Source organism: Ailuropoda melanoleuca, chromosome 9, assembly GCF_002007445.2.
Source record: "Ailuropoda melanoleuca isolate Jingjing chromosome 9, ASM200744v2, whole genome shotgun sequence".
NCBI classification, from domain to species: Eukaryota; Metazoa; Chordata; class Mammalia; order Carnivora; family Ursidae; genus Ailuropoda; species Ailuropoda melanoleuca.
This window is the reverse complement of record NC_048226.1, coordinates 41,442,569-41,455,997: the sequence shown is the minus strand read 5'-3', so window position 1 is coordinate 41,455,997 and position 13,429 is coordinate 41,442,569.

The window sequence follows — 13,429 nt, the reverse complement described above, 5'->3', positions numbered from 1 at the left end:
TAGAATCAATTTGTCAACTTATGCAAAATAATCTGCTGGGGTTTTGATTGGGATCGCACTGAACCTGTAAGTGAATTCAGGAAGAACTGACATCTTAAGAGTACGGAGTCTTCTGACCTTGAACACAGTGTATCTTTGCATGTGTTTAGGTCTTCCTTAATTTCTCAAAGCAACATCTTTTTCCTTTCCAGAGTATAACTCAGAATGGTAAGGTCAGGCACTATTCCTAGCTCTGTGTGAGTACCAGGCACTGTTCCCTCTAAATCCTTTCTGATCATTCCTTCTATGGCCTCACAGAGTCTCCTCACCACATACATGCCCCTATCAGTTCTCTGTTCACCTAAAGAGGACCCTCTGTAATCTCCAGGAATCTCTCTCTGTAACTCTTCCCTCTAATATTCTGTCCTACAAACTTCAACTCTTTTGCTCTCTTCAGACTCTCAGCTCTGTCTCATCAGAGCTGACTGGGGAGACTGGGCCCAAGTGGGTTCGTTTTCCATTCAGTATAGCCTGGGAAATCTCTTAGGGCAGGAAGCTGGAGAAATCGTAGTACTAACCTTATTTCCCATCTCTAGTCATCACTGTCCTTTATTGTTTGATGTCTAGTGTCTTGAAAACTGTTGTTTCATGTATCTTGTTTAATTTTTGTTGTTGTTGTTGTTGTTGTTGCTTTACATAGGAGGGTAAATCTGGTCCATGTTACTCCATATCGGCCAGAAGTGGAAGTCACAACCATTATTTTATATTTTTTAAATACGTATTTTTCAAATTATCTATTTATTTATTTTAGAGAGAGAGATTGCAAATGGAGGGAGGGGCAGAGGGAGAGAAGCAGATTCCCCTCTAAGTGCAGAGCCCATCTCAGAGTGGTGAGATCATGACCTGAGCCGAAATCAAGAGCTGGACACTTATCTGGCTGAGCCACCTAGGTGTCCCGCAGAACCATTATTTTTCACATATTTTTTTTCTCTCCTGTGCTCTCTCTGTTTTCCTTCTGGGACTCAATTACACTTGTATATTAGACAGTTGCATATTATCTCACAAGTTCCTGAAGTGCTCATCCTTTTCTCCCCCTGTCTTTTTCTGTTATTTCTTCAGATTAGACAAATTCTACTGATTTATCTTCAAGGTTACTTGCCTTTTCTTCTGCCACCTCCATTTTGCTAAATCCATTCACTGAATTTTAAACTTCAAATATTACATTCCACATTCTAGAATTTTCATTTAAATTTATTTCTCTGTTGAGAATTTCTGTTTATTCATCTGTTATGGGTACATTTCCCTTTACTTTATTCAGCATTGTTGTAAAATCCATTTTTAAATCCTGCCTGCTGTTTCCAACATCTGGGTCATTTTGGGGCTCAGTCTTTCTTTGTCCTCTCTTCTTTGGGGAGTGGGTAATATTTTCCTATTCTTCTTTGCTGAGTAATTCTGTACTGTAACCTCACATCATGAATTCTGTAATTTAGAAACTCTGAGTTCTGCTTTATTCCTTCAAAATGGTTGAATTTTGTCTTGATTAACTTGGTGGGTCTCCTACTGAGCTCTGCTGTTTGGAGTCTGTTATACATATGCATGGATAAGGTTAGACCAGGGATCAAACCAAGCGTTGCAAAACTTAAACACAGAATTAGAGGATTCCCCTTTCTTTCTCTCCCTTTTTCAGGATTTCCTCCAAGACTCTCCAGTATGTCTGGTCACTCTGAACTCTGTTCTCATTTCTTCAGGACAGAAAAAGTGTATGTTTTCTCCCATGATCTTAACCACTCATAGTGGTGCCCACTTCAGGCTGCTCTTAGGCTAAAAGCCATCTAAAAGGGAGGCTCCCTTCTTCCAAATGCTGTCTTTTTTCCAAAATCTGCCTATTTTTATTCACTCATTAGTTAGCGAGGTAGTTGTTTTTCATATTTTGTCAGTGGAAAAGAAATGGTTTTCTGCATTCTCTTTTGTTTGTTTTGAAACAAACAAATTTTCTCTCTCCCTCTTTGTTTGTTTTGAAGTTTTTTGAAGTTTTTCTTTTTTGAAGTTTTCTACATTCTCTCTTCTCTCCTGAGGATTTCCTATTATGCATTTGGGTCCCTTTCTTTCACATTAAAACTGTTCTTAATTAATCCTTGCTTGCACTGTCTTTCTTCACAGTGATACACTGAAAGGCAGATTAGATGATCCATACTGGTGGCTGTACTTAATGAGTGGTAGACTTTCCCTAAAGCTAACTGTATTTGTGACGGTGGACCCTCAAATGTGCATATCCACATGGCTTTTCTTTGGGGCTGGTCAGTTATATGTCAATCATATAGATACAGATCTTTAATACAATTCCTTCTTCAAATATAATACATATACTTTATTTGTGTTCTCTTGTGCTTTTCTCAGTGAACACTTGCCTATTGACTGAATTAAATATTTCAGTTTAAATACCAAAAAACAAAACAAAACAAAAAAAACCAACCAAGCAGAACTCCCTCAAATCTTAAAAGTTTGATTTAAGTGCTGGATGATGGCACCATATTCCGATCACCCCTTATTTTTATTGAGACTTTATTTCATCCTCAGTAAGAGAGGCTTCTTTGTTCTATGTTCTATGTTATGGGCATCCAAAACTATTTCTATTCTGTTAAACAGATCATTCATGACTTTACACAGAGTACACGTTCTTCCTAAAATGCCCCTTTTCTTTCTCTGTTTGGCTATGGAACTTCTACTTTCCCTCAATATCCAGCATAGTGATCTCTTCTGTGATCACCTCTGACTTTTCCAGACATACACAGTCTGACTTCTTCACCCCTTTTATGCTTAACTGAAGCAGTGCATCTGCCTCTGTTGAAATATTTACTATTTCTGCTTTAATGACTTTGTTTCTATGCCCCCCTTACTAGTTTGTGAACTCTATGAAGTCAGGGACTCCAAAGATTTTATGAAATCATCTTACGAACTAACAGCATCTCCACTATTGACCAAAAAGGTCCAAACCAATCACACTCAGTACTCTCTTGTGGTAAGAATCAGATTGCCCCAGATGAGAACTTATACTTTTATTATGTAATAGCTTTTGTTAAAAATACACACACTCACACGTGTGTGTGTGTCTCCATATGTGTATATATATATATGTGTGTCATTATCTGTATTTTAGGAGAGTATTAACTAAAGCTATTTTATATTCAAACATTTAAAATTCTAAGTTATGATAACTTAGAGAGCCTCATTCTGTAAACTCAAATGTATGCAGTACAGGTAGCCCAGAGTCTGCTCCCCTTTTATCTACTATGATTTCTGCTGCGAAATTTAATACGAGAGAGATTGTTGTTTCTGTAGTGAATTTGCAGTATGTTTCCATTTTGAAATACTGTGTATTCGTGTGTGCAGGTGTCAGCTGAATAAATAGATGTAACAGCTTTTTAAGTATTATGGATTTACACAATAATAGAGATGGAATCACTACTTATACAATAATCTGGGGAAGCTTATGGTTCAATTACAAGTGACAAAGCCCAGGCCTGGCATATAAAGTGAGCCCTGAACAGCACTTTTTCCAGATCTTTATGTTACTAAACTGTTTGCAGGAGAGCCCAGCAGCTGTTGTGTGAATCTGCTGCAGCATTAGGAAAAAAATATTCTCCAAGTGAATATAGCTTAAAACTCTATAGAATTTTTTGAGGGTTGTGAATAGATGCGATACCTCATAACTCTGAGAAAAGTGACATGATAAAGGAACAAATGCTTTTACAGATGTAGTAAGACTGTCTTAAGCAGCGACTTTGGCCATCCTGGAATTAAATGCAAGAGAAATTATCAACAAATCTATCTTCACTTTAAATGCATCGAGTGTTAAATTTCGTAACACTCGAATGAAATACTTCTCTGAAAATAAGTGTGCCACTAATTTCCTGAGAATTTTTACGAATTTCCTCACCCCAGATGTGAAGAAAATGCATATTGAAAACCATGAGAATGTTTGCCTGGCCAGATGGAATCTGGAGAAACAAAGAAACAGGGAAAAATGATAAAACGTGATCAAAACAACTATAACATGCTAAAGTTTCATACCAGTGAACATAATGCAGATATGGCAAGTGGGTGGGAGGCAGGATTGGGGGCGGGAAGTTAACCATGGCTGCGTCCTTGACTGCAACCCCCTTGAGACTGGAATGCACTGGCTGTCCAGTGTGGGGAGGGCAGCTATCCCCCAGCAAGTCTCTCAGGTAAGGACTTTGCTGTCGTCTAGGGTGGGACCTGAAAGATCTCATAGAAAATTTTGGCCTGAAGCTGGATTCCCCAAATGTCAATCTAAATAATTGGTATTCAGTTAAATGTTCTCTTCTAAGGGATAGCTCAATCTGACCTCATCTCTGGGGGAAAAAAAAAAAAGAATTCAAGGTAAAATAGGTGATTCAATAAGTTATATGATCAGTTTATAGCCTTGTAGTTACTATTGAGCTATGTAGATCATTACCATATTTTCAGATATTTGGTTTTAATTTTTAATTTAAATTCACTTATTTAAATATTAAAATAATAATAACCCCACACAAAAATAGTCCATTGATCTCTGACAAACATGCAAGAGCAATTCAATGGAAAAAGAATAGTCTTTGCAATAATTGGTATTGGTATAATCCCACATCCATATGCAAAAAAAATTAAAATTAAAAATGAACCTGACACAGACCTTATACCTGTCATAGAAACTTATGCAAAGTGGATTATAGACCTAAATATCAATTTAAAAATATAAAACTTCTAGAAGAAAACTTAAGATTAGTTGCTAGGGCAGCCAAAGCAAAATACCACAGACTGGGTGGCTTAAATGACAAAAATTTATTTTCTCACAATTCTGGAAGTTGGAAGTCCAAGAACAGGTATTAGTAGGTTTGGATCCCCTGAAGCCCCTCTTTGGGTAGCAGATGGCTGTCTTCACACTTGACTTCCTGTGGTCTTCTCTCTCTGCCTGTGTCCCTAGTAGCTCTTCCTCTTTTTAGAAAGACGGCAGTCACATTCGAGTAGGGCTCCAGCCAAAAGTCCAAAAAACTGACAAAACCAATTGCTGGAGACGAGCTCTTATTAATTTCTGCTGAAATTGCAAAATGACGCAGCCACTTTGAAGACTATTTGGCCGTTTCTTTCAAAGCTAAACATAGTCTTACCTTATGATCCAACAATTGTACCCCTAGGTATGTACCCAAATGATTTGAAAATGTATGGCCACAAAAAAAAAACCTTTGTCCAAATGTTTATAGCATCTTTATTCATAATTGCCAAAAACTAGAATTAAAATGTTCTTCAATCCATTCAATGGAATACTATTTAATGATAAAAAGCAATGTGCTACTAAGCACAGAAAGACTTGGATGACTCTTAAATACATATTGCTGAGTGAAAAAGCCAGTCTAAAAAAGTTGCATTCTTTATGTTCCCAATTATGATATTCTGGAAAAGTAAAAACTATAGAGACAGTAAATACATTAGTGGTTGGGTTTGGATTGGGGATGGGGAGGGTTGAATTAGTGAAGCACAGAAGATTTATTTAAGGCAGTGAAGCTCTTCTTTATAATATATAATGGTGGGCATATGATACTATGCGTTTGTCAAAACCTATTAGAACTTTACAGCCCAAAGGACAAACCTTAACGCAGATTTCAGAAAATAATTTAGGCAGTTCTGAGATCTCAGAATGAAATGCAGATGCTGACAAACCAATCTGATTGAATTGTAAAATAATCAAACAAGGAGGCCTTTAGACTGAGGTGGCTTTAATGCCATAGCAGCCCATGTAAGCAAACCAAAACCTAAGCCTGAAATGCCTTGAGGTTAAGGAATCAAAACCTAAGGACAGCCAATCACAAACAGCCAACTAGGCTTTCCCAAATAAGGCGACTGCTTAAGCTACAGACAATCAAATCACTTCTTTGCTTTGCTTCAGCCTCGTCTCTATGCAAGGCTTTCCCTTGGCTCCTGTTTGTGGAGCACTTCCAACCACTTCCGGTTGGGCACTACCCAATTCCAATCGATTTTACTCATATAAACTCTAAAAGTGATTAATAAGCCTCAGTTTAACAGTTCTGCAAATGTATGACACAACCTCACAGGGGAATGAACCACATGAAACAAGTGAGATGGGAAAAGGCGCTGACCTGAATAACTTTGGAAAGTAATAGTCTGTAGGACCAAAGGCAAAGGGACCTCTACAAAGCCCTGTACTCTAGTTAATAAAATTATTTTCCACAGGGATGCAGGTAATCAATTTTGAAACCTGAGTAGATACTTGAACAGACACTTCTCCAAAGAGGATATATGGGAGGCAATTCAACACATAAAGTGGTGTTCACCATCACAAGCTCCAGGGGAAATGCACCACAGTACACACATTAGAATGGCCCAAGTTAATGTTACTCACCAGGGGCGCCTGGGTGGCGCAGTCGGTTAAATATCTGACTCCTGGTTTTAGCTCAGGTGATGATCTCAGGGTCGTGAGACTGAGCCTCGAATGGGGCTCCACACTCAGTGCGGAGTCTGCTTCAGATTTTCTCTCCCTCTCCCTCTGCCCCTCCCGCTTGTGTTCTCTCACCAAAATAAGTAAGTCTCTCTCTCTCTTTTTCTTTTTAAGACTTCATTTATTTATTTATTTGACTGAGAGAGACAGCATGCACAAGCAGGGGGAGCAGCAGGCAGAGGGAGAGGGAGAAGCAGGCTCCCCACCGAGCAGAGAGCCCCCCACATGGGGCTCCATTCCAGGAACCCCGAGATCATAATGTGTGTGGAAAGCAGACACTTAATCGACTGAGCCACCCAGATGCCCCTAAATAAGTCTTTAAAAATAAATAAATAGGGCTGCCTAGATAGCTCAGTGGGTTAAGCATCTGCCTTCAGCTTAGTTTATGATACTGGGGTCCTGGGATCAAGCTTCAGGGGTGGGAGGCAGTCTGCTTCTCCCTCTCCCACCACCCTCCTCCCCTACTCATGCTCCCGCTCTCTCTCTCTCAAACAAATAAATAAAATCTTTTTTTAAAGAAAGAATGAAAGGAAGGAAGGGAGGGAGGGAGGAAAAAAAGAAAGAAAGAAAGAAAGAAAGAAAGAAAGAAAGAAAGAAAGAAAGAGAAGAAAGAAAGAAACTCACCAAACTAAAGGAAAGAAAGAAAGAAAGAAAGAAAGAAAAAAGAAAGAAAGAAAGAAAGAAAGAAAGAAAGAAAGAAAGAAGAAAGAGAAGAAAGAAAGAAACTCACCAAACCAAAGGCTGGTGAGAATACGAAGCAAGTGGAACACTGCTATATTGTTGGTGAGAATGCAAAATAATACAAGCACTCTGGAAGACTGACTGTTTTCTGTGAGGTTAAACATAGACTTAACCGTATGCCAGCATTCCCTCTCTTGGATATTTACACTAGAAGAACGAAACATTATGCTCACACACAAACCTGTATGCAAATATTTATAGCAGCTCTATTACAACTGCCAAAATCTGGAAACAGCTTGAATATCCTTCACTGGATGAATCAATAAACAAACTGTGGTCCATCCGAACAATGGGATACTACTCAGCAATAAAAAGAATGAGACTTTAAATTTTGGCTTAATTTTAATTAGTGTTAAATTTAACTTTAAAAACTGATATTTGATTCAGTTATTGAAAAGTTTCAAGGTATGTTTGGAACAACTTGGGTATATGAATATTCTTTTTCAACAGTGAATCTTAAAACATCTAAATACAGATGAAATACATTTGATAAAATTTAACTTTCAAATCAAGATGTGTTGTAAATGTAATATTATAATTGGATTTTGAGCGCTTGTTCTAAATCAAGAATATAAAATATATGACTCATTTTTATGTGGATTGCATTTTAAAATGGCAAGATTTTGGATTTATTTGATTAAATAAAATATTATTAAAACTGAAAAATAATAATGACATGAAGAGCCGTGTAAGTTATCATGTAGTGAATATAAGGATACATGGAAGAATGAAACAATAGGGAAAAACCACAGGTCCTAAAGGGCTCTGGGAAGATACAGGAGATAAGAGAAGGATTTAAAAGGAAAGATGATTGCAATTAGCCCACCACAATGATGTTGGTGCTGAACTGATTAATTTAGGCTCTGAGGTTCCACTCACCAAGTACTAAACTAATTTTTCTTTTAATAAATTGGCCTATGGAGATCATTGAGATTAGAATCTTCTAAAGTTAATGAAGGGGAGGCTTTGAAATGTTTCTGTGTGCTCCTTCAGTAAATTGCAATGTTCCTTCAGAGGGAGAAGTTGAATTAGTTAGGAAGTGATGAATTAACATTTTAAAGGTGTAAAACCAATTCTCAAGGTCACTGCTTTGTGTTATGTCAGTGGGTCAAATTTTGCCAATTTAGGAGAAGGGAATTTAGGTTACTATAAGACTTAACATCATATAGACATTTTCATTGTTTGGAGGCACCCCTCTATCTTTTAGTTTTCTAAGAATGAAGCCTTTATGCTTTTGGGTGGAGTGAACACAATAGTGGGCTCTGGTCTTAGACTCCCTTGCTTAAGCCAGAATGGCATTCTGATTCCTCATTTATTATTACAGGCATTCTTCGTATATATAGTGTATACCATGAAATTCAAAGTTCAAATCAAATTTTAAAATGGGTGTTTTGGTCGGTTTCTCTGTAATAATAAGAATATTTTCTTCAGAGATATGTTTCTTTAATCAGTGATTAAATCTCTCTCATTTTTCCGGATTCTGATAGAAGACGGTCTTTGTCCCAGTTAATAGCGCTGGGAAAATATAAGGACAGAAGAGAGGCAAGTAGTGGATTTAGTATTTATTAACATTTTCTTCTGCATAACTAAATAATGGCTCTGACTCACTGTTCTCTTCAGTGCTTTCCAGATCAGGACAGGGTCGAGGAAGGCTTTCAGACTCGTGCAAGAATCTTAATATGGGGGCGCCTGGATGGCACAGCGGTTAAGCATCTGCCTTCGGCTCAGGGCGTGATCCCGGCGTTATGGGATCGAGCCCCACATCAGGCTCCTACGCTATGAGCCTGCTTCTTCCTCTCCCACTCCCCCTGCTTGTGTTCCCTCTCTCGCTGGCTGTCTCTATCTCTGTCAAATAAATAAATAAAATCTTAAAAAAAAAAAGAATCTTAATATGATTTATTTATGCACACGTAAGGTGACCCTCCCACCCTCCTGATTACTCATGCCACATGAAAAATTTCCTAGTTGTTCCTATTTCCCCCTATAGAAAACATTTCACAAAACACACAGACTCCAAGAATAATATGGTGAAGATATACCTTTCTTCTTTCAGTTTTTAATATCAGTAATAGGTTTCATTTGATTTTATGAGAACATTTAAACATTGCTATAATGCATGAAGTTATTTCTATACTTTGTGTCATGAATACATTTTTAAGGCTTTGTATTAAAAGTTAATGGTTCATTTGGTTTTTAAAACTAAACTAAAAATTAAGTGAAACTAGATCATCTAATAATAATGAAAAGGAAGATGAGAGACAAATATACTCAGATATTTGTTTTATTGTTAGTATTTTTTGAAGCAATGAAAGAGCCCTGTAAATTGATACAAGAGTAAAAAAAAAATGAAGTATTAGACTCTCTGATATCTGGACTCCAAGCTACTTTTATTTTTTATTTTTTTTAAGATTTTGTTTATTTATTTGACAGAGACAGCCAGCGAGAGAGGGAACACAAGCAGGGGGAGTGGGAGAGGAAGAAGCAGGCTCATAGCAGAGGAGCCTCATGTGGGGCTAGATCCCAGAACGCCGGGATCACGCCCTGAGCCGAAGGCAGACGCTTAAGGACTGCGCTACCCAGGCGCCCCCCAAGCTACTTTTAAAAACTTCTTGTCCTATTTCTCTAATTAAACCAGATCGTTCTGCTCATTATCCTTTAGAACTCTCAGCTGGGCCCTTTTACTCAAATCATTTCCCCAGTTAAATACCTCTCCCCCCCCCGCCCCCGCCTCTCCTTGAAATCTATAAATCTTTGAAGACCCCAGTTTCTCTTTCTTGGATCTGCACTCACAGCTCATGCTCAGTAGTGCGTACGCATTGGTGCCCACACCTACCGGCATCCATTCCAATTGGTGAGCTGTATCTTTCTGTTCACTGGAAATTATGCCATATCGATTTTTAAATTTCTTTTGCTGCCCCTTATTAATTCAATGAAAATTCATTGAGCCTCTGCTCTAGACACTGGGGATAAATGGTGCATAGAACTCAGCTCGGTGTTTCCCATCGTGGGGCTTATATTCTAGCAAGCTTTCATTCACATATTGGACCACATTCTGATTCCAACATGTCTTGGTAATTATATTTTTACAGGTATAGATCTTATGACTGTAACACGATTTCAAACACTACTAAGATTGTCTCAATCATTGGGTCCAACATAATGTCCAGAATAGAGCTTACAAAACCAGAGTCGAAGACCAGAAGAAACTTTGGAGATCAAAAAAAAACCAAAAACAAAAAAACAAACCACTTGAATTACATAATAGAAAATTAACAGGGAGAGAAAGTGCCAAGCCTAAAGTCACATGGTGAAACATTTCAAGAAAGTACTGGTTGATTTGAGAAACTTGCAGAAATCTCTGGTTCAAACTCTCAGGAGAGTCTTTGCCAAACCATCTCCCTCATTTGCTGGTTTACATTTTTCACGTCCTCAGTAGTTTATTTGGTAACAGATTTTCAGAGACATATTTTCAATGAATCTATTTTTACAAATGGGAAAATGAGCCAGGAGACAATTCGACAATCTGATTTGTTCAAGAACATATCAGCTGAATATAGACAAGTAACACCAATAGCAGCAAAAATATACATAAACTGTAACTTTTTTTTTTTTCTCTTACAGGGCAGTGTGCAGAGGCATAACTTGCACTGATGAAAAACAGAGACAAACTTGATTAATCAAAACATAGTCATGGAATAAAACAGAGTGCAAAAACAGACACACAATACAAAGCCATCTGATTTCAAAGTGTTAACACTCACACATTTTAAAATTCATGCTTTGAGTCAGTGTAGAACTTCTAACCCAGATAAGATGGGATAGACTTCATTTCTCTCTGCTTCTCCTGACTTAATAAAATTATAAACCCCAGAAAGAATGCGATAGGCAACGAAAAGACAACTCTGAAAGGCGGCAAGAGGAAGGAGAACTGGTTCAGGACCCCAAAGGCTAGAGGAATAACATAGCTGCCGCTTCCTTCCCACAGTGAACAGAAGAAAGTCACCCAGGTCTGGTGTTTTCTGGCACCCGCTCTAGCAACAGAAGGAACAGCTCAGGTAGGATCATTCTTCCCCTGAACTGAAGAGGAGTCCCACCAACACCACCTGACAAAATCAAACACTGAGAGCCTGGATAGTTTAAGTGGCCAGGGATAGGGTTTAAATCACAAATGCCCCAGCTTCGGGAATATTAACCAAAAAGCTTAGCAATTATTCTGACTTTTGTTTTTGAACTCACATAGCCATGATTCTTCTTACTGTATATCAGAAATTTACATGATTTTTATTGGCAGTTATAGAGATGAGTATTCCACTTGTTTCTATTTTTTGAGGTCTTTTTCACCCCGGCTTTACTTGGGGACATCTCTACAATATGTCATAGTATTCAAAAGCTAATGACTGAAATGACCAATGACTGCTTGGCAGTGAAGTTTCTCCCCACTGTCTCAGGGTACTTCTATGTGGAAACCTGCCACCATGGCCAGGAAATATTGGGTTGTGCTTGTGTTGACTATTGTGTTTCCAACACAATTATTTTTTGGAATTGATTTGTAGCACCACTAGGAAATCTTGGCTTAGAATTCCACATTTTTTGTTGAGCTTACATTAAACTTTAATGAATATATTAGAGGGAAATTGGCCCTGTGATTTAAGACAATAGCAGGAATCAAAATTTGTGAGTTTACAGGTGCTCTTTCAGTGAATATATGAAACTAAAAGTTCCAAAATTTTGTTGCTGGTATGTGAATTTCTGTTAATTGTAAAATACTTTTCCCTGTCTTTAACATCTTTCTGTAATAACACAAATTGTATGCTTCTGGTTTGCCTAAGTAATCCTAGAATTGGGAATTTATGGAGTTTTTTTTGTCCCTGTGGATTGTTTTCATGCTTAGAACCAAAGGAAAGAAATAAATGGAAAAAAAAATGGCTAGAGTCTAGTGGAAAACACTTATGCATAAACGAGTTAAGTGATTTACCTTTGAGTCTTCTATTCATTAAGTTTCCTCTGAAAGTCATACCTGATAGTTTCCCATTTAGTTAGGTTAATATCAAGTTGTAATGTAATATTATCCTTCATTACCCACATGGCTAACCCTTTTAGTCAAAACTATCAAGATGATATGAACAAAATTCCTTTAGTTAACACAGTCTCATGTCAGGCGAAAGCCATTTTCCCCAAAGATCAGATTTGAGAAAAAAAGAGCAGAGGTGAGGCAATTTGGAGTTATTAAATATTTCAGATACTAGATTCAAGATCCAAATGATCAGAGTCTCACTTTCTGCATTACACATATTCCAAAGTTAAGGGTGAAGGCAATTCAGCTTTCCTGACAGGTGAAAGCAATTCTGCTTATCAGTTCTGATGAGATGGAGGATAAGGGTTAAAAATGATCAAAACAGGGGCACCTGGTGGCTCAGTCAGTTAAGCATCTGACTCTTGATTTCGACTCATGTCATGATCTCAATGTCCTGAAAGCCAGTCCCACGTAGGGCTCTGGTGGGTGTGGGGCCTGCTTAAGATTCTCCCTCTCCCTCTTCCTCTGCCCCTCCCTGTTTCTATCTAAAAACAACAACAACAACAACAAAATCAAAACAGAAATAACAATGGTAATGATAATTAGATTTTACCGACAGCTTATGGGACCTTGCCTTTCATGAAACATTTCACATGTTTAAATAATTAAGAACCTTATAACATAAGTGACATGTTAATTCTCAGTTTACAGAGATGTTGAAACTAAAGTTTAAAGAGCACACTCAAGGACATACAGCTTTAGGTGGCAAAGCTGGGTCCTGACCTCAGAGCCATCTAGCCTTGGAGCACATTTTTCTGTCATCCCAGTAATGAAGCTGTAATGATTGATAACTTTATAGCTTTATATATATTATTTATTCAACACTCCCTATGTGCCAGTCACTCAATAGACATTATGTTTTCTAAAGCTAGAGAAGGTACAATTCAATTTTGAGAATCTCCTGTTGAACAGAACAGAGAGTAGTTATGCAAATATAATAAGAATTAGAAACATCAAGAAAAGGAAATGAAGATTTAGAGTAAGAGGAGATATTTGAACTTGAATTACAATTCCAGTATCAGTTGTGATTTATTTCTGGTTTTCTGGTAAATTTATCAAGGTCCAGGGCTCTCCTAAAAGACTGTCAAATCTTTCTACGATTAGTTGCTTGATCATGGCAC